This window comes from Centropristis striata, chromosome 2 (genome assembly GCF_030273125.1).
Source record: "Centropristis striata isolate RG_2023a ecotype Rhode Island chromosome 2, C.striata_1.0, whole genome shotgun sequence".
NCBI classification, from domain to species: Eukaryota; Metazoa; Chordata; class Actinopteri; order Perciformes; family Serranidae; genus Centropristis; species Centropristis striata.
Window position 1 is genome coordinate 1,902,227 of NC_081518.1, and position 25,228 is coordinate 1,927,454.

General features: G+C 38.3%; 1 long non-coding RNA gene across 1 annotated transcript in view; it reads right to left on the reverse strand.

Moving 5' to 3' along the window:
* The window catches only part of LOC131983536 (uncharacterized), a 261,818-nt gene that overhangs the window by 135,649 nt on the left and 100,941 nt on the right, over positions 1-25,228 (reverse strand). Inside the window, exon 2 of the long non-coding RNA XR_009395472.1 lies at positions 11,157-11,289. This is a non-coding gene — a long non-coding RNA (uncharacterized LOC131983536). The remainder of the gene's footprint in view (positions 1-11,156; positions 11,290-25,228) is intronic.

Below are 25,228 nucleotides of genomic sequence, written 5' to 3' on the forward strand. Positions count from 1 at the left end.
CAGGGAACAACTGACCTGACAACTGACCAATCCCCATAAAGCACCATTGGGGGGGTGGAGGGGGGGCTAGAGAGAGAGAGGAGAGGATGAGCACCCCTCTGCTGCCCTTTTGAACCAAACTCCTTCATCTTTGACACTTATTCTATTCTAGCAGAATCAGTGGTGTGAGCTGAGCCAGTAAATCACCATTAATCTCCATTCTGGACGTGAACTTGAACATGTTTCAGTTTACTAGAACTTCCCACATGCAGGGACCGGAGGGGACCGGAGCTAGCCGGGGGGACTATCCTCCCTCCAGGGCTGGGAGGGGTCCTCTCCTGCTCAGACAGGCCGAGCTGCAGGAGGAGGAGGAGGAGGAGGAGGAGGAGGAGGAGGAGGTCACCGGCTGCACAGGAGCGAGTTTAAAGCTCTCTGCTCCTGGGGAACAAGACGGACAAGCAGAGGGCAGAGCAGCAGGGACGCCCCGGTAAAGACCCCTTCATCTGGACTACACCTGGGGGAGCCCAGGGGCCACCCAGCTCCACACACACACACACACACACACACACACAGCACACACACACATTCTTGTACTTCTATCTTTGTGAGGGCCCTCATTGGAACAGTGAATTCCCTTGCAAGGTTCTAATAGTTTTGGATTTTTCATCAGTTTTAGTTTTAATTTTGTTTTAATGAGTTTTTAGAGTGAGTTTGCTGGTTTTAGTCTAGTTTTTATTTTTTTTAAATGCTTTAGTTTTAGTGTTTGTTTTATTTTTTTGTAATGGGGTATTTGTTGGGTGGGAGATTAAAAGAGGTCACAGTAAATTTTGCCTTTATTTCCTTTGTCTTATCCATCTTCATTATGTATGAAAAAAGTTGACAAAGATGAAAATGAAAGACATTTTCACTATAATTTTAGTTAGTTTTGTAACCACACAATACAGTTTCAGTTAATTATCATTATCATGTAACCTTTAACCCTTAAAACAAAGTCTGGAATCTCAAAAAAAGCCTTTAAAGAAGTGAGGACCGGCCGAAATGTCCTCACTTTGCAAAAATGTCCTCACTCTGTTGGTTAGAAACATGTTCTGGTCCTCACTATGTAGGAAGTACAAGAACACACACACACACACACACACACACCACTCAGAGTGGTACATGTGTATCTACAGTAGGGCTGGGCGATATATCGATATAAAATATATATCAATATATTTTTAAATGTGATATGGAATTAGACCATATTGTTTGCTACAGCATTCTTTTCATAATAAAATTTAAGAGAAATTAATAAAAAACTTAGTAGGTCAGGAAGAAAAAGATGGTGATCATCAGACAATAATCGTATATTTATGAAACTTTCATTGCTAGTTTCATTGGGCATGAAACAGCTACATCTCATATTATTTATTTATTAGAACAATGAGTCTTAGAATAATCAATAAAAGATTTGTTTATAATTAAGATTCTACAAGTATGAATACATTTAGCAAAGATATTACTGTACTTTGTCCTGCTTTGCATTCTTGTAGACTTTTTCTCGTGTGTGTGAGTGTGTGTGTGTGTGTGTGTGTGTGTGTGTGCATTGTGAGACTCTAGAAGTTCTCCATAAAATGCTAATAATAATTCATCTCCCTGTATAAACAGTGATGTTTACCTCGTTTTCTGCACGTTTAAAGACTAATTCCAGAGGGAAAGTTAGTTTTAATTAATCACATATTTCAAGCCAGAACAGAACCTGCCATGGTTTTTTTTTATTTTTACTATTAGACTAGATCCAGGAGGCTGTGGCAGGACTGCAGCACTAGCCAGACTTATAAGAGGGCCCAGGCCACTGCTAACATTTTAAATTACATCTCTGTCTATTGTGTCTTGCTTGAGCTTATGAGAGGGTCCCTGGGGCTTCTCCATTTTCCCAGAAACTTCCTCCAAGGCTCTTCAGGTTAACATGCCCAGTTTGACTATTAGATCAATAGTTGTAAATGACTTCATCACGCCAAAGAGGCAACTTTCTGCACAGAATTGGTCCCACAGTTGCAACTTGACAGGCGTGTGCTGTGGGGGAGTCCAGTCAATCTAGTCACGGTACAAATCTAGTGTTCCTGCAAAAAGCGTATATAAGGAACAATAAATGATCCAACTGGCTGTAAAATTTCTCATCACTTGCACAGTTTTTTTCCTTCTTCTTCCTCTCAAAAGCAAAAAAATATATTCAGAAGATTTTAACAAGTTAAGAAAAAGTGATTGTGATGTAAGTTTAGTTGCAGAGAGCTGCAGGAGCTGCAGGGAGAGGTGAGAAACCCCCGCTGATACCACACGGCCTTCCTGCTCCTCTTTTGTTCTTACGGGATAAAGGGTGATGTCAGTTCACTCCCGAGCCTCCCTAAAATGCCCCCAAAGCCTGCCTGGCTCCTGAGTGGGAGTGTGTAATCGGTGCTGGCAGAGTGCTGGTTAATGGGGGGCACAGGGCCATGGGTTGGAGATGTATTCATGTGCGTGGCGTGGCGCCTGGACCCAGGGTGACACTTCTTCATTCCCGCCGCCTCAGGCCAGGATTAGGATTGCGGCCAGCCTCACAAAGCCGGCCGTAATGCAAAATCATTTTCATATTAACCTCGTCTCTCCTCTCCGGGCCTGACAGTGGACAGGCCTGCTCTCTTTGGTGCTCAAATTATCCTCAATTACTGGGGAAAGGCCAGGCGAGGGGACGTCACCTAACCTTCACCATCTGTTAGGTTCAAAGCTGCAGCAGTGGGCCAGCCCGCCTGTCTCCTGCCTCCCCTGACCTTTCCGCCTCGGCCAGCTCCTGCTCCATACGCCGTTCAAACCCCCCCCCAACTCCCCGTAGTAGCCCCGCCCTCTCTGGACACAGCTGGGAAGTGCATGTGCACACATCACATTAAAGGGGGAAAAGGTTATGTCACGCTTCTTCAACAAAGATATGAATATTCAAAACTATGTGCAGACCAAGGCAAACCTGTGTCAAGACATAGGTTAAGTCAGTCTCTTAAGGAAAAGTCAATACAGCTGAATTTAGTGCTGCTTTTATAGGTTGGGGGAATTTAAATAGGAGTTCAAAAAAACACAAAAAATCCTGTTTTCTTTGATTTTATGGTTTATTGTTGAATTTTAATATGTTGTCATATTGGAAATAAAAATGATTTAGATGTTTCAGCAATAACACATTTATTTCACTTGATAAATATTTCAATTTTTATTATAATATATTGTATATTTTGGTGCATTATCATTGTTCATTTATTGTGGTAAAATCTTGTTATAAAAGCTTATTTAAATTATTTTTAGGACATAAGATTTTTGCTTATATAATACGCTAAGATGCATTTTTCTTATTTATTTCCGTACCTGGCTTAAAATGTTATTTACAGTTTTGTGCTTTTACTTATTTTTTCTCTTACATATACTGTAAAAGTTGTCTCTAATTAAACATTCATCTATATTTGAGATTGTGCTTGTGAAATATTGAAGAGCTCTTATTTCTCCCATAGTGAATGCACCTCTTAATAATGCAGGCTGTGTTTTCTGTTTGTTTTTCAGCCTGCGTGTGTTTTAGCAGTTCCACTGTGTCCATTTGGATTTTCCAGTCTGTCTGGCCACTCAGGAGGGCCCCCGTTCTCAGGTCATCTGGCAGGACCCGATGGCTCTGAAATAACTTTTAATAAGTCTGCTAAATAATAGATGGGGTGATGGCTAAAATCAAGCAGGGAGGAGCAGAGCTGAGGACAGCAGGCTGCAGAGACAGACAACAAGCAGGCAGCAGCCTCATGCCTCACCTCCTCTCCAGACCCAGACTCTCTGGGGTCAAGGGTCGTGGACTTGGCCTTGTGGCCCCCAGGAGAATGTTCACTTGGTTTGGGGTATAATTTGGGATTTATTCGGCAGGAGGCCCCCGTCTCAGGCAGCATTATGCCTCATTATCCTCAGGTCCTCCCTGTTCACAGCCCAGAGCAGACGCATCAGTGCTCCGTTTTACTTACACCTTCACCATCCTACGATCAATACGTCCAACTGACAACATTATTCATTTAAATACATCTTAACTGCCCTGAGAAGAGAATGATTAGGGGTCAGAATTTACTCTAGCATTAAGGATTTTCATGCTTTTTTTTTACCCCAAAATTGTGCAGGATGTCTTGCAAAATATAAAAAAAATGCATAAATATAGGGCAATTTAAAATGATCTATAATTAACACGAAAACAGTCAGTTAATTACAAATTAATCATACCAACTAAAATAAAAGGCTAAACATATTCTGTAAAAATGTTTTAGTTTAAGATCTGCATAATTTAGATGTTTAGATAATTTCAAAGGCTGATTTCTTTGAGATTTTCCGGATTTTTAATTGTTAAATTTTACCAAGAGGTATGTTCTGTCCATGCATCTTCCTAAATCCTATATCAAAAATTTTAATTATTTACATTTAGATTTAAAAAAAAATGAATACATTTATTTTATTTAGGCAAGTTAGACATGGTTTGTTTTTTTCCATTTTTAAATTGCTGTTTAAGAAAAGCTCGAAAATATGCTTACATTAGCCAAAAAATATATGCTGGGCCTAGATGAAGCAGGCTTTTTCAAATTCTTGTCACTTACTGTATAAAGTGGAGTGATATCTTTCAGATGCAAGCTAAAAAAGAGTGATCATTTCTATTATGTGTGCTTCACTCTAAGTGGGTCCCTGTGGAGGACAATTTTGGAGAGATCTTTCCCGATAAGAAACAAGCCCTGCATGCATTAATATTACATTAGAGCCAGCATCACAGAGCCGTCTGCTCAGTCAGGTATAGAGAGCTTTTCATTGACATCTCCTTATCATGTTAATATTACACTCATCAAAGAGGACTACATCACAGAGAGGGAGGGGGGGGCGATGCAACAAAACGTGCAAAATTACAGATTATTCTTATGAGAAGTCTAAAAAGCAGGAACAGACAATAAAATGGTTATTTAGGTCACATATTCACTGTAATGCACAAGGAAGAGACAAATGCCGCAGGAAAGGCGTCGTTTGCGTGTGAGTGAGTGTGTGTGTGTCGGTCGAAAATATGACATGCATGGCCAGTCACACACACACACACACACACACACACACACACACACACACAGACAGAGCCGGCAGCAGGAGGGGTGCAAATCTCCAGCGAGAGGGAGACAGGTGCAAGGCTCTGCTCTCTATACTGTAGCTTAAATGCATTTAAAGTCCATTCTTAACACACACATACACACACACACTCCCCCTCTTTATTTCAATGAGATTATTCTGGTGCTTTTGTGGCCTCGTGCGCGCGCTTTGGGCGTGTGCGTGCGCGTTTGATGGCGTTTTTTATTATATTTTAATGTCAGATAAAAGACAAAGGAGGGAGGGGGAAAAAAATCAGAGGATATCATTTTAATTATTGCCCCTTTTTTCTTGTTGGGGTTGTTTTGGAGGCGGTCGGGCTCGGTGCCATCCTCCTCCAGAATTAACCAAATAACTCCTCGAAACACGTGTCAGCTTAACAAAAGGCGGAGCGCTTTTTCTTTCTTTTTTTTTTTTTTTTTTAAAGGCAGGCTGGGAGGCCGGGAGGCGGACGTGTGTGCTTGTTTCTGTGCCAAACTTTGTCACTCTCATTTGAATGTGAATGGTATTTACCAGTGAGAGCTGCTTATATAAGGACCCCGCCATACACAACCCTCCTTTTCTGAAGGATTTTTCAATTAGCGCCACCAGCCCCCTCCCCTTTTAACCAACTAATCGGGGCTAATTAGGCTTTATCTCGGGGTAATAGCTTGTATTAATTGCCTCCCGGGCCAACTGTTGAGGAATTTGGCGAGTGATCCAATTGAATCTGACAAGTTTATTCCGTCTATTTAATATTCATTATATTCTAATAGGACACTTGTTTGCATGAATACAACAATTAGGCCCAGCAACACGGTAGGCCTGCATGCATCTTATTTTGAAAGCCTACTCCCTGCAGCTAAAAAAATATATCACTCTTGAAAAATGCATTCTTAATAAAAATTAAAAAAATCTTAATGAATGAAAATATTTCTGCATGAATAAACAGACATGCTGCATTCATTTTTTGTGAAATTATATGTGAAAATATATATTTTTTTCATTTATTTCATACATTTAAAGCTCATAATGCAGTACCAGTTCAGTGTAATGTATATGCTTATTATTTATGCTCTTAACCGTCCTGTCACCTTTAAAAAAAAAAATCATTTTATCAAAAACAGCAACAGCAAATCTGGATAATAAAGCTAAAGCAATCTGACTGTAACGCGTGATTTCTTTCTTTTTTCTTTTTTTTGGCAGACAAATCATATTGGGAGCTGCCACAATCAGACGTTTTATCCACCTGAGTTTGTTTTTTAAACTCTAAACATCATTTATTTATCCCTCACCTTAGTCTCAACTTCCGCATATAGAAAAGGGGAAATAAAAATGTTTATTTAGTCCTCATTATTAAGAGTTACCTTCAGTCATTCAAAGACCAAAGGGATTTCAAACATGACATCATAGAGCTGACATCCCGCTCAGAGGATGGATGGGGCCTGTAGTCTCACATAGCAACAGAAATAGAAAGCTGAAACATCAATGCAGGATGTAAATGTATCTACTCGCCACAATGTTTGATCATTAATCAATTAACATTTGTGAAACTAAATAGTCCGGGCTTGGAGAGGAGAAAAAACGGACGATGAAAGCTGCAGCACGACATTTAGAAAAGAGCAAAAGAAATAATTAATTGCCTGCATGCATGTTTCTATTTATATTGGTTACAGTAAGCTATTAGCGTGCCATCCTATCCCTGAAGGGCAAAGATCGGCTGGGAAGTGGAGCAGGTCTGGAGGAGTCTGGCTGAGGGGGGGTGGGTGTGGATGTGGTGGTGGGGGGGTCGTAGTCTACACACTACACAACACAACACAACACAACACTCACACCTCATCCGAGGCGGAATATTTTACATTTTACAGGCCCCAACAGCTCAAAACCATCCGCAGCCTTGTGGAAATACCAGCGAAAATATAAGAAATAAATCTCCTCCTGAAAATATTTCATAACATACATTATGTGCAATGCATGCATATGTTTACTCTTCATTTATAGAGTATTGATAAGCAAACCTCAGCACTTTATTAAACTGCTCACGTCATAATTATCCAACACGCTCCAGTGATTAATGCTCAATGTTCACCGGACTAATACTGAATTTTGGAAATACTGCTTTTCAGTTTTTCTGCTGCAACATCTGACAACATTCACTCAAAATCAACACAATTATAAGTATTATATGGGCCAGTTATAAACTATGACAACTATAATAACTCTGCTTTTCTCTGTTTTTTAATGTTTTTGCATGTTTTATCCGTGCTGCTTTGTGTTTTCTCTACTCTCGACATGGGGTTGCCCTCAATGATTCCTCGAGAAAATAAATAAAAGGATGAATAAAAAATTATACTAACCGAAATCTGACACTGAGTGAAAGAAGGGGGACACGCTGGACACATAAAGGATCAACCCGGATTCGAACCTGCAACCCTCTAGCTGTGAACAGAGGGTGCTTACCGCTAGAACACCGTCTAGCCTCAACCTCATTTCAGTTCTATTTTATCCTTTTATCCTGATATATTACTGCAGTGACAGCATGCAGGCCACAGATTGGACCAGCAAATCTATTCGTGAGAGCGACATATTTATGTTAAATAAATAAAAAAACAGAAGAAATGTATAGAAATAGGAATAATCCTCGTGCAGCCGGAGGAGCAGTGGGTACTTGTCCTCGCCATGAGATCCGGCTGAGCGTCACTGACTCCGGCTGGGAGTCACAGCAGCTACATGGAGGCATATGGCTCTCAGCTGCCCCCCCACCATCAGACCCTCCAGACCCCCAGACCCCCAGACCCGGACCCCCCCTCAGACCCGGACCAGCCCCGGTGAAGTTCAAGGTCCCTGCAGCCAGTGACCATTAACACAGAGAGCGCAGCACCTGCTGTCTGCACGCCTCCCTGTCAGCCCGGAGAGCCCAATTAAAAATTAACATGACAACTAAAACACCTAAATTATTATTATTATAATTATTTATTTCATTTTATTATTATCATTATCTTATTTGTATAGTTATTATAATAAAAAATCAGTTAAGCTGAGTTTGGTTTTAATTAGTGTGACGTCTATAGACGGTAGCATGCAGATATTTCTTTGTAAATATTGATAGTGTTGTCAATTTCTGTGAATATAACAACACTAAACACCTGTCATAAATAAATAATTTTAAGCGTCAATACGAATTTTTAGCTAAAATTTAATTTTCTTTTTCAGTCATATTGTTTACAGGATGCAGCCTTGTCGCACATTTTTATAAATATAGATGATTGGTTCATATGTGCCTTTGTGGATAATTGCCTTTTTTTAAAAAAAACCTAGTTATTTTAATTTCTTAATCATAAGAATTAATGACCTTTTTTTGTTTTTTCAAGCTGAAAAGTTCAACTGTTTTATCGGAGGCTGCGTGTTAAAGGCCCTAAATTAAATTAATTTGAATTAAACTTCTCGTTAGTTTAAGCTGTTAAAAGAAGCCACACACTGATTTTTGTTGTTTGTTTTGTTATTTAAACACGATTATTTATTTTAGATTGAATATGAATAAGCTTTAACGTCACAGTGGTGATGAACTGGTTGCAACTCAGAAGCAGCTCGACTTAATTAACAGCCTATAAACGGACATTTATGGTTATTTGACATGTTTAGTAAAGATTCCTGCAGTTATCAGACATGCAGGTAAGAGTTACACTTTATGTTTGTTTATGTATATGCATCTTTTTATTCCTGGGGCAATTAATTATGTAAATGCATGTAATACTTGGAGTTGTGAGAAGGCCTGTTCACTGTTATTATTATGATCTCAGGAATTAAAGAAGATTTTGCTTCAAATGCAACTGGAAGGTCAGTTTTTTGTTTTTTCCTGTGATAATTTGTACACAAAATGTTGATGGCTCCAAGAAAAAAAACATAATTATAACTTTAATCAGAAAAGTGATTTAATTAAAGTGTGCAATAAATATGAAATCATGCATTTTTTAAATACAATAATGCTAATAATCACTGCAACAGCTACAAAAAAAAATCAAAGATACTATCTAAGGTTGTAATAATTTCATTTGAACTAATTAATAAAATTTGCTTCAGGTATTTTAAGAGGTGCAACAATGCGATAATGTTCGTAGAAATGTAATATTCATATTAAAAATGCTATAATGTGAGGTTTCTTTGATTTAAAAATGCTATTATGTTTACTGAAAGGATGCTCTGAACTTTTTATCCATTTTTTACATTTTAAATTGAAGACAGACCGGATTCTTTTCTTCTTTTTCTATTTTTTTTGAAAGGAGAAACAAAAGAGGAATATAAAAAGTATATAAAATAAAGGATGGAGGTGCAGATGACACAGAGATGAAGAAGAGGAGGAGGACGAAGCAGCAGAATGTGATGAAGATGATGCAGTCAGAGGCTGAGAGGTGGTCCCAGGTGTCTGTAATGACATCAGAACTGGAGAGATCCTGCATCTGCATAGTGGAAGAGATCCTGTTTCCTCAGAAAGTCTCTTCATGAGAGACAGGTCACGGCCAATAGCCTCTGTCTGACACATAATTGGTGATATTGATTATAGGTTATCATATGCTGCAGGCCATTTGTAAGATAATGCTGCAGGGGTTAATTTGTCAGCCATTAACCTTTGGGACTGGTGTGTATGGACGTGTAAATTAAGTTTGAAACAACTTCTAAATGGGTCACCTCGCCTCATCTAATAACTGGAACGTATTTAGGAGACATTAGAATACAACATGATGACAGTTTAAACACACTTGACAGGTGGAAGCTGGAGTTAAAAAAAAAAAAAAGGTTCTCCACATAAAAACCTCCTTTCAAAGCTTCCACCTAGCTTGAATTCTTGTGCTGACCCTTTGGAAAAAAAATATCTCCTCATCTAAAATTTCCTTTTTCCTTTAAATCTGTGAAGTTGCTGCTCGCCTGCAGGACTCTGAAAGTTGATCCAGTCTGCCCATCCAAACTCATGTGCAAAGCAAAACTAAGTCACTTTGTAGTGATAAAGTATTTAAAAAATAAAAGCCGGAGAGAAATGTCCCACTGTGAGGAACAATTAAGTTCATCTTGAACCTTAAAGCTTCCATATGATATCAATTTTATGTACTTTTGCTATACATGAATATAATAAATGCCAGATATAAACAGAAAAAACAACAATCATATAGAAACTATCATGTCTGTCTTTATAATATTAACAAATACACCATGATGTTAATAAACACAGTGTATTGTTAATATCATAAAAGGCTAAAACAATCTGAAACACAGGAAATATAATGTTGTGTAAACTCTGATAAATGAGAATTTAACTCATAATTACTGCCTTTAAGAAAATATAAAGAAATAAATCCTGTTTCTGTGTTATTTTTATGAATTTGTTCTGTTTCCTGTTTGTTTTTTTTAAATGCAACATTTCAGGAAAAACCTCTTCAGGGTAAAAAAAAAGAAAAGAAAAAGTAACAATGTTGCAAAGCAGTCAAACAGTTTTAACTGCTTCAGAATCATCACAGTACGCCACATATTTTGGTTTTTATCTCAGCGAGGAATAACACATCAAATACACAAAATCACAGAGAAGAGAAAAGCTGTAACCTTTGAGAAAGTCGATCAGAGGCGATCAGAGGTGTAGAAGCACCTCGTACAGCCCAGAGCAGTAAAGACAACCCACTTCAACTTGAAAAACATGACATTTGCCACCTCAGAGCATAAAACGTGTCTCTCTAACTCTACACCTGCAAACCTGTAAACCCACACAATGCAGATCAAGAGGGAGAGAGAGCTATTCTCACTCCGGCAAACACTATTAAAAGTTACTCTGTAATGGCGAGTACTGCCTTGTGTACAGTAAGAGTGTGTGTGTGAGAGAGAGAGAGAGAGAGAAAGTGTGTGAGAGAGAGAGAGAGAGAGGGAGGGGTAGGATTGAGAGAGAGAGAGAGAGAGTGAAAAGGTGAAAGCATGAGTGGTCAGCAAATCAGTCAGTCAGCAAAGCTCAGTTGACAAAGTGAAACAGAGCAGAGCAGAAGAGGAGAGAGGAGGAGAAGAGGAGGTGCAGGTACCTGTTTAGGATGAAGTCCGGTGTTAGATCAGGATTAGATCAGATCAGCCCTCCAGCTCGCCATGCATTAATTATCCTCCAGAAAAGATGGCCGCCCGCCGCTCTATTGGCTCGATCCTGACCCGGCACTTCTACTGTCCCACAGTCAAAGGAAAGGGATGGATGGAGAGGAGAGGAGCGAGAGAGAGAGAGGGAGAAATGGGAGACGAGGAGAGAAGAGAGAGAGAGAGAGAGAGAGAGAGAGAGAGAGAGAGAGAGAGAGTGAGATCCAGTGCTGCCCTGACACCATGACTGGTCCACGTGAGATTGATCACACACTCGCACTCACACACTGAGGCCTCTGCAGTGACAGGGGGGAACTGCCAAGGAGTAGCATGCTTTGTCTAGCCTGGGGACACACATAACAGACGCACGAGCCGCCGCCACGTGCACGCTCACATGCACGTGCACTTGCATGTTTGAGATGTGCACGGACAGGACACACAAACACACAAACACACACAACCTATGACTCACATGTGAGTTTTAGCTCTTAACAAATCATGCACCGAACAACTATCAACTCAAACATTAGCTCACTGTTTTGCAACATCTTTAGTAGGGTTGTCACCATGCTAAAATGTTCAACTCGATGCCATTTTCGATACCACAAGGATAAAAACAAAGACCCCAAAATTATTAACAAGAAAAATGCAACATGTAAAAATGAACAGAACCACAGGTTAAGTATTTATAATGAAAAACAGTTGTGCAAAAAGAAACTGCAACTATGATAACAAGCTTCAGGTCTGAGGTAGTGCAAAAAATAAATAAATACAATAAACAATAACAATTAGAACAATAATTTAAGGTTGTATGCTTTGCACGGGGGGCTATCGATACTTTTGAAAATGAGTTTCGTATCCGGATACAACGTTTGAGTATCAATACTTTTGACAATCCTACTCTTTAGTGTTGTATTTTAACATTGTTTTGTGTTGTGACTTTACTCTTGCTGTTCTATTGTGTTTTAAGAGTGTGAAACTTTGTTGTTGTTGTTTGAAAGGCTTGTTTGTTTGTGTTAGACTCATGTCATTTGACTACAGATGAAATCTAGCTAGTAGCTAATTCTGGTACGGCTGATAGCAATGCTCTGTCCCTGCTAAATAAACACATAAATAAATAAATAATTTCATCCAAACTGGACTACTACCTTCAACTACTTTTTTCTCATTCTGTCCTGCAGACTATGAAAAGGATTTGGTGTTTTTTTTTTAAGAAGCCCTCATTAGCATTCAGTGGCGGCCCCCCTCCTGCACATCTGTTCAGTAGTCTAATGTCTGTTGGGTTTGCGGGGCAGCTGAAAATGGACAGCGAAATAAAAAAAGGTCAGAAGTCTGGCAGCGAGCAGCGAGAGGACTGTGATTACACACAATAGACAATAAAAGAAATGCATATGAGCGACGGCAGCGTGCCTGGCCTCTGCACCTTCAGGGAGGACAAGGTTCACACTAATCTCATGAATGCCTTAAACACACACACACACACACACACACATGCACGCTCACAAATGCATGACACCTACTTGCAAACAAACCAATTGTCAGTATTCAACCGAAGAGCAAAAATGTGTAAAAATGTATATTCAAATGTGCTTCTTAAAAATGCTTTTTTCTCAATTTTAAAGTGTTTATTTAAGTTCCAAAGTTGCAAGTTGACTGTCACTTTATTCTAGTGTCATTTCTTCATTTAAAAACAATTTTTTTTTACAAATAAAGTAATTATTGACCGCATCCTTCCATTACATACATACAGTAAGTCTAATAAACATGAAGCGGTGAGATAGAAGCAGTGATGGTGATGTTGGAAATCAATTTGCATTGCATTAAGCAAATATAAAAGCGAGCTAGTTCACTTCTCCACTGCTTAGAAAAATCACATTTCCCAAATCAAGCGTCCCCTTCAGCCACGGGCTCCTGTCACCCAGCAGGAGGGGCCGTCTCAGTCAGCTGGCCTCTCTATGCAGATTGATCCAGATGGACATGGCGTCCAGACCTCCAGTCCCCCATAGACCCTCTGGCTGAACTTGACTCCCAGGACTACAGATGGGAAGGAGGGCCCCTCACCTCTGGTGAACCCTGGGACCCCCAACACCCTCACACACACACACTGTGGCAGACTGTACTGCCCTACAAAGTCTAACTGGAGTAACTACATTGTTGATCAAAATTGAATTATAACAAAAAAAATGAACTCCTTGATGTCTGTTTTATCTTGTGGCAAAGTTTTAGATTTCAATTTCGCTTTATTTCAGAGAAATAATGATGTAAAACCCACAAAATCCAACTTAAAACCAAGCAGTAATTGCACTTGATATGTTGTGATGGCTGTATATTTGTATTTAATTGTATTTAATTGTTTATGTTAGCTGTGTTTAAATGTTGTAACTTGTCACTTTTAATGCTGCTTTCTTGGCCAGATCTCTCTTGGAAAATAGGTTTTTTAAATCTCAACGAGACTTTTTACCTGGTTAAATAAAGGATATATATATAAACTAATTTAAACATAAAAATCATAGAAATTATACGTTTATTTGAAAGGGAAATTATTATCTAGATGGTGATGAAGTAAAAAAGTAAGATAAAATTAAATTAAGACTAAAATATAACACTTCTTTATGATATTAAGTCTAAAATATGCAAATCTTTGAATAGAGTTGTGAAACACTTATAAATATAAATATAAAAGCTGAAAGAAGACAACAACATTATAGTTACTGCTCTCTGTTTATCATCACTATTAGAACCTTTTACAGAAATGCAAAACCAGAGTGCAGTAACTATATTTTTGGGGTCAAAGGTCAAATAAATCATCATGCTTTTTGAGCATAAAAATGACATCATCAGTACATGTAGAAATAAGTGTCATTATTTAACCTTTATTTAACCAGGAAATGTCCCATTGAGATTAAAAACCTCATATTTACATCAGACACAGACCTTAAACGCAATGTTATGAGAAACAAGTGCATATTGTGGAAATGGCCTCAATAACTCTCAGTTTGGATTTAAAAGTGCTCAAAGAAACCACATACTGACCTATAACCTACAAAACTAAAAACAGTTTTTCTTAGTTTCTTAGTTACTACAGTCTCGATACAGATACTCAGGAAAGTATTCAATACTCAATACCATTTTCGATACCACAAGGATTAAAACAAAGATCCCAAACTTTAACAGAAATATTTTCATTAATAAGAAAAATGCAACATGTAAAAATTAACAGAACCACAGGTTAAATATTTATAATAAAAAACAGTTGTGCAAAAAGAAACTGCAACTATGATAACAAGCTTCATGTTAGTGTGGCTCCGTCTAGTTTTACTTTTAAACGCACACTTCAATTATGGAGGGTCTTAAGCCGAAAAAATGCCACAGTTTCTTTCTTGTGGTTTATTGAAAACCTTTCGTTTGAGCAAGACAAACAATAAACTGCAGCAATCCAAAAAATAATAATAATAATTATGAGCATGGTCAAAAACTAGTGTGCTCTCCTCGTCTCCATAATCTTAATTAAAACAAAGTACGCAATTATGACATTACACATGTCTCAGCCAATAAGAAGAGTGCAACTACTACTAACCAATAGGCATTCCTACAACCTCAATAAAGAACTATGAATCAAATCTGAATGATTTATCAGCTTCTCCACAATATACAAAATGGCTCTAACACTTCAGATACTCGATACTTTTGAAAATGAGTATCGTATCCGGATACAACGTTTTAGTATCGATACTTTTATGAGTATTGATACTTTTAACAACCCCAGTATTGGCCATATTGGCAGCCTGGAGGCTGAGCCATGCAGCTATGCAGCATCACTCCAGATTCATCATCATTTCAGGTCTCTTTCCCAACAGCTAGCATCACAGATAGCTGATCAATACGGAGACATTATCACAGAACGCTTCCTCAAACACAGTGTCAACATGCGCGGCCTGGCCGGGGAGTGTGTGTGTGATCAGTGAGGTGGAAAGGAGCCTCGGCCTCAGAGAGGAGAAGCCTTTGAGCAGAGCTTGAACCCTGGGGGGCTGCAGGTTGGACTGGCTATGTTGCTGAGCATGCTGGGCCACAACTTAAAAGGAGATCAGAGGGCTGTACCTCAGAGCAGCAAAGCCCTCTTCCTTCCTCCTCATCTCTTTCTCTTACTCTCTCTCTCTCTGCCTCTTTACACTCTCATCCTGTCCATTTTCTCCCATACGTTTACAAACTGCCCAACATTTCACTCTGAATTCTGCACAGACGTGATACATTTTGTGCACAAAATACACGATATATATATATATACACACAAGATCTTTCTTGTGCAGATAGTTCTGAATGAAAAACCTCCTCCATAAGGGAAACATCACATCACAAATATAATACAAATAATAATGCACCATGCACGAGCTTCACTATGGTAATTTATCGTCTTTTAATGAAAGTCTATCATGATGAAATCTTATATTGGCATTCTGTCATCACATATATTGATAATAACAAGTGCATACTTACTCAAATTTCTCAGAAAATGTGATGCATGCATTTATTTATTTATTTTCTCATGTTCATGTTCATTTTGAACTAAAGTTCTTAATGAAATAAGAAAATTTCACTTTGAATTCTGGACAGACGTGATACATTTTGTGCACAAAATACACAATATATATATATATATATATATATATATATATATATATATACACACACACAAGATCTTTCTTGTGCAGATAGTGCTGAATGAAAAACCTCCTCCATAAGGGAAACATCACATCACAAATATGATACAAATAACAATGCATCATGCACGAGCTGCAGCAATGATTCACTATGGTAATTTTTCGTCTTTTAAGGAAATTCTATCTTGATGAAATCTTATATGTGCATACTTACTCAAACTTCTCAGAAAATGTGATGCATGCATTTATTTGCTTTTTTTCTCTCATGTTCATGTTCATTTTGAACTAAAGTTCTTAATTAAATGAGAAAATTTCACTCTGAATTCTGGACAGACGCGATAAATTTTGTGCACAAAATACATGATGAGTGTATATATGTATATATATATATATATATATATATATATATATACACACACACACAAGATCTTTCTTGTGCAGATGGTGCTGAATAAAAAACCTCCTCCATATGGGAAACATCACATTACAAATATAATACAAATAATGCATCATGCACGAGCTGCAGCAATAATTCACTATGGTAATTTATCTTCTTTTAAGGAAAATCTATCATGATGAAATCTTATATTGGCATTCTGTGATCCACAATTACATCACATATATTGATAATAACAAGTGCACACTTACTCAAATTTCTCAGAAAATGTGATGCATGCATTTATTTATTTATTTTCTCTCATGTTCATGTTCATTTTGAACTAAAGTTCTTAATTTAATGAGAAAATTATTCGAACTACCTTTAATTTGTCAGTAATTATTTCAAAATTATTATTATTATTTTCAAAACAACGTGCTTATTTCTAGATTTAACAATCTTAATTTAAGAAATCTTGTCAAGGTAAATTATCTGTCCATGCAGCAAGATCATTTCCCTCAGATTTACTGTTTTCATATTGTTATTTGCAGTATAGTATAAATGCATACTTAGCATTTACTTAACTCAAGAATAATTTCAACATATTGAGAAAATAGGTAACATGTATTACATTAGAATCAAGAAAAATGCACTTGTTATTAGTCAGAATACACTAATTCTAAAGGTATTTGTGGCTTCATTTAGATTAGATATTTCTACTTGTTTTGGAAAGTCTTGACAAGCCAAATTTTCTTTCATTTTTTCATTTTCTTTGCTATTTTTAAGCAAAACACACCTCATTTTTGTGCATTTTCTTATTGTTTTTGAGAGGTGGCTTTTTGCAGTGAAGACCTATATATGGGCCATATGACCTATGACATCATGCTTGTGAGATGCAACAAGCTAGAGACGTTTCTGCTTTACAATAGGTTTATAAATGAATTTCTATATGAGCAAGCAGTGTCCACGCCCCCCCTGTCAGTGACCCCGTGACCCCAGGTGCTACAATCAGCGTGCGGTCTGACTTGTTGTCTTGCCTGGCGTCCCTCAGGGCCTTTCCTGCCACTCTAACCTTGTTTCTGATGGCGTCCTGCTCTGCTCTCCTCCCCGTTGTTCTGCCTGGTAATGCCGTTTTCCCACTCGCCCTGCTAAGTGTCTCATATATTGGCCTTATCTCAGGCCTATCTCCACTGCACAACATTTACCTTGCTGGAGCCCAGCAGAGAGAAAAAAGTCTGTATCTTCATCAAACACCAGTCAGCAGAGAGAAAAAGGGGGGATTGAAGGACTGCGTTATGAATTATTAAGATTAAGATCTTTCTCATATTACCTATCCTTTCCTCCTTCCATTCCATTTTCTTTTTCTTTTTTGGTTAAATTTTAAAACATTTATATCCCTCTGTTCCTGAGTAAACGAGCTCAGGGCCGATTTTTCCATTAAAAATAAAAGTTGAAGAGAGGAGGAAGGAGAAGAAATAGGTATAGCGCCGTGGTCGGTTTTAGTTTTTAGTCATCTTTAATCAGCCTGCTGCTGTTTCTGTGCTGGGGAAGAAAAGACTCAGATGAAACAACAGCGTAATGATTTTTTTTCTTACTAGTTTTCTGCACTCTTGGATGTTGGAAACTTAAAAGGAAAAAAGGTAAAAGAGAGACTTTCTTACCTTTTATTATTACTGTCAGTGAGTCCTTGCTCATCCTGACTTTGTTCAGTGCTCTAAGTAATTTTCCAACTTATTCAAAAAATGATGCATTAACAATGTACTTGCCATTATCCCAGGTCAGGTATTTCTGAATGGTGGATTCATGGCTGCGAGCCTGAGCATCTCTTTAATGATCGTCTGCCTGTATCAAAGAGACTGGCCTTAACCTGTGACATGATCTCCTTCTAGTTCTCATTTTACCTCCAAATGTCTTACCTGCTGCTTTAAATTGCATTAATTCATTAGGAAAAACTCAGGATTCTTTTTTTTTTTTAAAGGTGCAATAATAGTTTCTTCACTCAGACAATACAAGCTACAGATCTGTCAATCAAAAACTGTTTGATTTTACAAAGCTGTCATAAAGAAAAAGATTGCTAAGTGATGTTCAAAGCAAAGTGTTCCTCTTGTACAACTGTAAAAAAAAAAAAAAAGCTATTTAAACTTGTGGCTCATTTCAATCAAACCGTGCAGAATCATCTGACTTTATCAATTAATTCAACCGGAGATTTATTGAAGACGAAGCTATTTGATTGGCATATTTAGTTCAAACGCATAATGAAATCTGTCTGCCAGGAGTTTCATTTAAAAGAAAAACGATCATACTTTGACAAAATCCCAAATTGCATCTTGTTCCGAGGCTTTTGCATCAAAGAAACACGAAGATTTTTCATAATTCTGCCGATGCAGCTTCACTCATAAAGCACACAAAAGGACATAAAGACGCTGCAGATCATTATTCAGGGAGACAACCTGAGTCTGACTTGCAAGTATGTTCTCTTCTCTGAAGGGCCATCATAACCAGAGCATAGGAGCAAAGGTCATAAGGCCCCTCGGGAGCCATCGGGCTCCAGGAAATAATCCAAGCGCTCCATAGAGGGCACTCAGCGTCGGCTGGTGCAGCAGTCAGACAGTCAGCAGCATCACAGAGGATCTCACAGACAGTCTGTGGTCTCGGGCCTGCTATTCATGATGCAGATGTGATACGGGGGGCTCACCAATGTGGTCATACATCCTGAGTAGTGTGTGTTTAAATGTGCTCTTAATAAAATATTTCTGGGGCTGTGCGGAGTCGTGGTCCCTGCGCTCATTAGAGGTCTCCGACCAGTTTGATAAGTGCGGCTCTGCTCCATAATGATTTATTAAGGCGGGGGGGGCGGGGGGGTTGGGGGGGGGCTGCTGGGTCCAAACTGCCTCAGGACACTCCAACCACAGAGACATTTAAGGGTAAAGGCCTGGAATAGAGGGTGCCTCTGAACAGATTTACATCATCCAAGATGCATTTCCAGATGAATTATGTAAGATGAAATGAAATACATAGGAGTTTCTCAATTTTTGCCGCCTTTTTTCCCCCAGCTCTTGCTCTTTTTTTTTTTTTTTCTTCTCGTGCTTCCTGCCTTCCTGCCGTCGCTCTCGTCTGCATCGCCCTGAGGTAAATTCATGGCCATTTGCTTTATAGAGCAGAGCACTAATGGACAGACAGGGGGACATAAGGGATAGTGTTTAAAAATGAATGGAAGAGAGATGGGCCGATATGCACAAACAAACAACTTTGACGCATTCTCAGGTTTAGACTGAGCCGTGATGGGCTGAGTGAGGGGACAGAGAGGGCTGAAGTTATCTAGGTTGGGCTGTCTGGGATGCTGGTGGTGTGATTGGGGGCATTAGGGCTGTTTCCACTACCGGGCAATACCTGGAATGAGACGGAACGCCCCTAATTTGAATATGAGCAGTCTGGAGCGGACTTTTGTCTGGACTTTTTTAGTCCCTGTAGAAGAGCAGGGCCTTTTTTCTCCCCTGAAAACAGCCTGGTTGTTGATTGGATAGAACACTAAGCAGGATGTGACGTAGTACTCTACACGACAACAACACGCGTCATTTGTAAAAGCCGGTGAAGCAATGTTTCCAACTTAGCGACTTTGTTGCTAACGGGAGACAAAAACGAGCCACTAACGAGTTGGAGGCCGGCTTTTTTAAGAAGAGCCTCCATTAGCGGCAGTTAGCTACAGTTAGCTCTGTAGCAGTACAGTGTGTATGTGCTAACAGGCTAACAGTTAACTCTGTAGCAGTACAGTGTGTATGTGCTAACAGGCTAACAGTTAGCTCTGTAGCAGTACAGTGTGTATGTGCTAACAGGCTAACAGTTAGCTCTGTAGCAGTACAGTGTGTATGTGCTGCTGCTGCAGGAGGTGTTCACTTAGTGATCTGTTTGTTTACAACAAGCACCAGACACTCTGTGTACAGCTCTTCATTATTCAATGGTCAAATATTTTTTCCATAACTAAACTACACAACTAAAATGTGCATCATAGCTTACGAAAATCTTAAAAAGCCTTATAACCTAAACATTTTGCCAACTTCAAGTCTAGTTTCCCTGCTAGTCTAGCTTTCAATTACAAACTCCAAAATCATAACAAATGCTAATTTTGACCAATTAATCATGCTGGTAGACTAATTTAGACTTAGTAGGCTATTTTATTTTCATTCAAAATAAGGTTTGTGGCTCAGTTCGGACAATTTTTCTCTTATTTTGGCCAACAATGGCTCGTTAGTTAGTAAAGGTTGACCTGGAACATGAGTAAAGAAGTTTCCAACGGGACACAAACTTTGATCTTGAACATATATGGGATATCTTTAATATTCAGTGCATTATTTTCATATTATAAGTCCAGTTCATGAGAACAGCCTGCGTTCCCTCGACACGCAACAAATTGTCACCAGGTCCTTTTAGTGCATGAGGCCTCTTTATATTTTTAGATGCTTTCTTTGACTGGATTAAAAGAAGCTGTTTTGAATAAGCGAGACATCTGCAAGAAGAAAGTGAGCAATATCCAAAATACCATCTGCGTTTTAGATGTTTTGAATAAATTTTTAAAGCTGTAGTTGCACCCAAGCCATAAATACTAATCACAAAAACATTGCTTTATAAGATCTAATTACACAAAACAATGTTACACAAAGCATATAAGGTTCAGAATCTCAAATGTTATCACTGAGACCCAGTTTCCTTCAGTTCTGTCTCATAGAGACAACTTTAACCCTCTGGAGTCCACGAAAGCTTCTCTGTGACGTCACGACGTAGAAACGTTCAGCAGCATGTTTTCCTGCTGTCAGCTGAACTCTAAAGTTTTCGCTTTTCCACAAAGTTTCCATGTTCAATTTAATGCATCAACTCTTTTTCTGCAAAGCTAAAAACACCTTGACCAAGTGTAGTAACATGATTTTACTTTTTTTGCAGAGATTTTTCTAATTTTGCAGTGTGTATTCAGCATTTTTAATGCAATCTTTGTGTTTATTGTTTTATGTGTGTTCTTATCTGTGTTCTTTGTAATTTCTCTATGTGTTTTTGTGTATTTTTATGTGTTTTTGTGTCTGTTATCATGTTTTTTGTGTGTGTTTTTATGTGTTTGTGTGTTTTTGTGTTTTTTGTAATTTCTTTTTGTGTTTTTGTGTGTGTTTTTTATGTGTTTTTTGTTTGGATTTTATGTGTGTTTTTTGTGTGTTTTTATGTGTTTTTTGTGTGTGTTTTTTTTATGTTTTTTGTGTGTTTTTTGTAAAAAAAATGTCGAATGTTTTTGGTGTGTTTTTGTGTGCATTTTTTTGTCATTTTGTATGTGTTTTTATGTGTGTTTCTCATGTGTTTTTGTGTTTTTTTTTGTAAAACATGTTTTATGTTTTTGGTGTTTTTTTGTGTGTGTTTTTGTGTGTTTATTGTGTGCTTTTTGTAAAAAAATGTTTAATGCTTTTGGTGTGTTTTTGTGTGTGTTTTTTGTAATTTTGTGTGTGTTTTTTGTATTTTTTGTGTGTTTTTTGTGTTCAAAATGTTGATCCAGTAAGTCAAAATGAAAATAATAATCAGGTCATATAGGTGAGGTTGTGCTGAAAACAACGATATCAACACGTCATGGTAAAGATTTTTAAGTGGTTTAAACAAGCAGAATAAAAAATAAAATAGCCCCAAACCTCCAAAGGGTTAAGTCCTGTTTCATGTTTCTGGAGTCACACAGAAGTCTGAATCTTCTTCTGGCATTCACTAACACAACATTTCATCCAGTTTTAACACGTGCACCTGCCTGCCACATGCTAAATTCTTCTCAAGGCCTGATAGCAATTTAACATTTGTCGATGTTTGTGCTAATATCAGTTGATGTGTGAGTGGTGTGAAGGCTCATATGAGGAAGAAAACAACTGATTCTACCTATGGATCAGCAGGATGTGAACAGGTGAGAGCTGCAGCCGGTCAGACAGACAGCAGAGCTGTGAGACTCGTGAGTCTTGGAGGCATCTCGACAGTGAAAAGCTTGGTATCCTCCAACAGAGGAAACAGGCTTAGTGGTTGGAGGATAGATCTTTTTTTTTCCTTGCCACAGTTAATTTTCAAATCTCCAACATCCTATGGCTGTCTGTTTTTCTTCTTCTTCTTTTCTGTTTTTTCTGCTTTCATTCTTTTCTTTTAAAATGAAACTGGAGCTGGGGCGGTGATAGTGATAGATGGCTCAGCGCTCTAACACTTTATCCAATCCGGCGCAGATTTCATCCAATAAAGAATCACTTGTGCACTCTGAAACTAAATGGAAGTCAGGCAGCGGAGAGAAAGGGGCTGCCGTGTGTTTCTGAGCTGCGAAAATCAAATTTTCTTAAAGCTGCCGCAGCAGTGGCTGGCGGAAAAGGCAGCAACAGCCATGACTGGCCAGGGCCACGTCTGCACACACAATTTAATCCATCACAGAGCGCCTGACACCATATCAATCAACCTTTCATCAGCATGCCCCCCAACCCCCCACACCCCCCAAAAAAAGAAAAAAAAACAATATTTCTATTCAATCACCTCTGACTGAACCAGGCCTACAACCCACTGACCATCGGGGAGGACCGCAGAACTCCAGCTGCTTCAGAAATCTTTTCACATGAACACCAGCATAAAGCAGAACACGTGCACTCTTGCTTATTCTCGTGTGTGTGTGTGTGTGTGTGTGTGTGTGTGTGTCAATGCACAAAACGATGGAGAAAATATTCAGAAATCTAAGCCTCCACGTGAGGTACAATACACATGTGGAAAATATTTCCACAGTTAGGAATGAATAGGCTAAAAAAATAAGTATAAATACGCTGCACGGACTCTTTAAGATACGATCTCCAAGATCTGTTTGGTTCTCTTTGGCGGCCCCTGTGGCCAAACGCTGTAATTACACATGTGTTTTTTGAATCTGACTTTTACGAGTTTTTGAAGTTTCCTTGTCTCTTGTCATCACTCTTTTCTGTGTTTGTTAAGCCACAGTAACTGTGTCAGAACTTGCAGCGCTAGCAGAGAGCTGAATAAAATACTACAACCACTTTACACACAAGTGAGATGAAGAGGAAGTTGCTTTTCGCTCTGCCAACCCTCTCTCTCTCCGCTATCAACGATTCGGATTTTATCACCGCAATGTCGCCACAGACAGCTCATATTATTGCAAATGTAAGAGTTTCATCAGTGGTTCGATCACACTAATTACCTCATAGAGACTTAACCCTTTGAAGTCCACAAAAGCACTGACACATTACTTCTTCATTATGTCATTATGGCATAATAACGAAGAAACTTCAAGCCATGACATCATGTTCCCTCTAAAGTTCTGGCTTCAAACTCTGACAGTTTTTGTTTGATGATGATCGGCCAAGTAAAGCAGATGATAAGGTCAAATATATGTAGTATGAAATATAGAACTAGATCCTCATTTTATATATATGTTCACATCTGCAACATTAAAATTCTTACAGAGCATGATTATGTTCTGTAAGTTAAAAAAAAACTATTTTCTTAAACTCCAGTTTTATGTTTTGGGTTTTTTTTTCTGTATCCTGGGTTCAAAATGTTGATCCAGTAAGTCAAAGTGAAAAAATATTCATCAGATCAAACAGGTGAGGTGCTGAAAATAGTGATACCATCATGAATTTGGATATAGTTTTATTATATTTAAATGTTTACCTTTTTATGTGTTCATATTTGTTTCCTATGTTTACATTTTCAAGTTCCAAAACAGTTCATTGAGCATATTTGTGGTTTTTATTGTAGTAAAAATTATAATTTTTCAACTCGGATTTCATGATTTTTGGGCTCAATATGTTGATCGAGTAGGTTAATCCTCGGGGCTCTATGATAACGTGGCTTTTTTAAAAGCGCTGTAACAAAAAAACGAGGTCACATGGATCGCTGCTGTCGACTTCACTCCAAATTACAGACTTAAAACTTTCTCCAGTTTTATGTTTGATGCTCTGAGGTCATGTAAAACCAAAGATATGATCGTTTTAATTTGATAGTACAAAAATATATATTCAAGTGTAAAACTAGGATGGGACGAGTCACACGTGGCATTTAGTAAAAATGGAAAAAGGGCTCTAATCATCTAACACTGTTCCTACAAATAAACATGTTTTTATGGTAATGTTTTATTATATTTGAATTTTACCTTTATATGTTCATGTTTGCAACCTATGTTTTTACATTTTTCAGATCTTTTACAGTTCATTGAGCAAATTTGTGTTTTTTATTGTCATAAATAGTCAAATTTTATTTCAGATTTCATGATTGTTGTGTATTTTTGGGCTCAATATGTTAATAAAGTGGGTTAAAGTGAAAAAATAATTGTCAGATCATGTTGAAGTTGTGCTAAAAAAATACCAAATACCAAACATGAGTATAGTAAATATGATGTGGTATATAAAGGGCAAACAGGCTCAGATCCAAGAGGGTTAAAGTGAGAAAATAACTGTCAGAAAAATGGATACCAAATATGGGTATAGTAAACATTTTTTATGTGGTACATGAAGGGCAAAATCAAAAGTATTCAAAAATAGTCTCAGACCCCAGAGGTTTCAAAATGCAAAACGCCATTATTAGTGACATTACGCCACCGATGACATCATCAGATTGTGTGTCCTTCTTTTAACTTTTCCTGTATGACACGGACCCTCAACCTCTCCACCTTGCCCCCTCCCATCGTGTCCTTTGTTCCGGGAATACAGTCCCTCTTACCCCCTCGCTATCCCACAGGCTGTGGCTCCAGTGGCCTATGATTTATAATTCATAGAGGCCGCTTTTATACGGGACCTTAGTGTACCTGATACCCTGCCACTGGGCCCGTCCTGGGACGGTGGGAGGGGGGTCTTCATTACGCCTGGCACCGGAGCTCTAACATGACACCCGGCTCTTTGAAGCGCTGGCGCTGTATGTAAATTGGACATAATAATCTATTTTTTCCCAGTCAAGGTACTGAGTCATATTCCCGAAATGGATGCTGTTTATTTATTTATTTTTA